Raw genomic sequence first — 2,535 nt, 5'->3', positions numbered from 1 at the left:
CATCATTTGTTCATACTAGTGTCTTCTAGGAAATTTCTTCCTACTCCCTGCTTTGTATTAAACCTGCCCTTTTCTCCAGGATCCAGCTCAAGTCCCTTCATTCCCAGGAGACCTTGTCTGCAGCTCTGTATTTCACCAACAACTCCCTTCTCCAAGAGTTTGGACCCCTTGTCTGAAACATCCATGATGGCCCTTAAGTCTACACTTTTTGGTGTTATTTTATAACCTGAAGTGGTTGTCTTTTTCCTTTAAATTACTTGTAAACTTTTTGAGGGAAAATCATTTTCGATATAGGTAATAGATATCCAATAAATGTTCACTTAATCAATTTATTTAAAAACTAAGAAATGCGTAGTGTCTGTCTTGGAAGAGAGATCACTGCGCCTCCTCCTCTGCCCACAACATGGCAGAAGTGGTTTGGCTCAGAAGTCTCCTCAGGCACAAGTACAGCCTGCAAAAAGAGAGCTCCAGGCCTCTTCAGGCTGCTTTAACCCTGGGTGAAACCCTCAGCGCTCCCTGGAAAGGTACAGAAAAGCAGCAAAAATCATGAAAGTTGGAGCCGGGAGTGGTGGCACATGCTTGTAATCCCAGCATTCAGGAGGCTGATACAGGAGGATCTAGGTTCACAGCCAGCCTCAGCTACTTAGTGAGGCCCTCCACAACTTAGTGAGACCCTGTTTCCAAATAAAGAATAAAAATAGGGCTGGGGGTGTAGCTCGGAGGTAGAATGCCCCTGGGTTCCATCCCCAGTCCTGGAAAAAAAAAAAATCAAGAAAGTCCTCCTAAAAAAAGTAATGTCCAGAATGATCCCAGAAATCTGTTGAGAGGGGTTCCAATAAAATCCTCACCATGAGCCAAACATGGTGATGCATGCCTGTAATCCTGATATTTGGGAGGCTGAGGCAGGAGGACCACAGGTTCAAGACCAGCCTTATCAACTTAGCGAGCCCCTGTCTCGAAAAATAAAAAGTGTTGGTATGTAGCTCAAGAGGTAGAATGCCCCTGGTTATAATCCACAGTATCCACCCAAACTCTTCTTGCCACGAAGCTCCTTGTGCTGGTCCATGTATCTTATTGTGTGGAGAGGCAGAATCTTCTCCCTTCCTGTTTCCCTTCACTGAGCATTTTCTTGCCCTGGCTTTTTGAAATTTACTAGAATGACTAAGACACAGGTTCATCACAAGTTGGGTCTCCAGGTGCTAGTACACAGCTCTGGATCTTAGGACCCCGCCTTAAGCCTCATGTTCACAAATGCACAGGCCGGAGACTTTAAATCCAGCCCTCCAGGGCAGGGCCTGGGGTCAGGCAGAGCAGGAGGCAGCAGGGAGCCCAGGGGGGAACCCAGCCCAAGAGGCTGCTTTTTTGATACAATTTCAGGAATTGGTCTCCCGCAGATTTTTTCTTCATCGTGTTAGTAGAACTCACATGCGAAGCAGTAGTTGTCTGGGGAAGGCTGTTAGCGTTAACTCTCCCTATGGTGTGCTCTAAAAGTCATGTAAATGTGTTTTTCTTTGGAAAATGTCTACCCTACTTCCTGACATTTAATCTGCCGCTTTAATGGGGGTGACTAATGTGAGCTGTAGGTTCTTGACTATTTCGATAGAGAGCCAGGTTAATCGAGTAATATCTTTTTTAGGCTCACAGGAAAAGGGGGCTTGCAAGAGACAATTAAGCAACACAAGCAACTAGTGTAGTTCCTTGTGCGTTCTTAGTCAAACAAACGTGTGTGTGTTTTTAAAGTTTTGAAGGTCTGGTTTAAATAAAATGTTTAACCATTTAAAGTCAGAACTCTGGTGTGTATTTAAAGAAGTACAGGATTTGGGTGGGGTCTATGCTGGATCAGCCAGTATCTTGGCATTTCTGTGCATACACAAGCCTCTGGTTTATGAGAGGTTGGGAGCCGTTACGCAGAGGGTGGGGTAGACAAAACAAAAAGCAGTGTTTAAGTTGTGTTTGGAAAACGTTTTTGGATTCAGTAGGAGCCAAAACCATGGGAACTGGCCTACATCCTTAAGGCTTAAAAGAGATCCAATTAGGCTTACCATATTGTGGAAATATCAATAGCACCAGACTGTGAGACAGCCAGGGTTTTGGTCTTACTCACATAGAAACTAGCATCACACTGAAAGTCTCACGAATCTGGGCCTCAGTTTCCTGTCTTGCAATGTGAGTAGGTTTCTAAATGCTCTTCTCACTCTCTGATTCTGCTTGGCTTGGTTTCCAGTGAGTGAGTCTGTAAACCCTGGAATATCAGGACTTCTATGTCTCCTGGACGTGCAGACCTGTCCTGGATGCTCTGCAGTCCTACAGTTCAGTGGAAGGCAGTAGTTTCAGAGCCACATTTAGGAAGGAGCCTTTTGTGAATACATGGGCTCTCTCTCCTAGTGGTGATTATAGGGCTAGTGGAAGGAAGAAGAGGATATAGGAGCGGGAGAGGAGGAGTAGGAGGAGAAGGAGGAGGAGGAAAAGGAGGAGGAGGAAGAAAAGGAGGAGGAGGAGGAGGAAGAGGAGGAGGAAGACAGCTGACTCTTACCC

This window comes from Muscardinus avellanarius (assembly GCF_963383645.1).
Source record: "Muscardinus avellanarius genome assembly, chromosome: 7".
NCBI classification, from domain to species: domain Eukaryota; kingdom Metazoa; phylum Chordata; class Mammalia; order Rodentia; family Gliridae; genus Muscardinus; species Muscardinus avellanarius.
The sequence above is the reverse complement of the archived record's forward strand: the minus strand, read 5'-3'. Positions refer to the sequence as shown.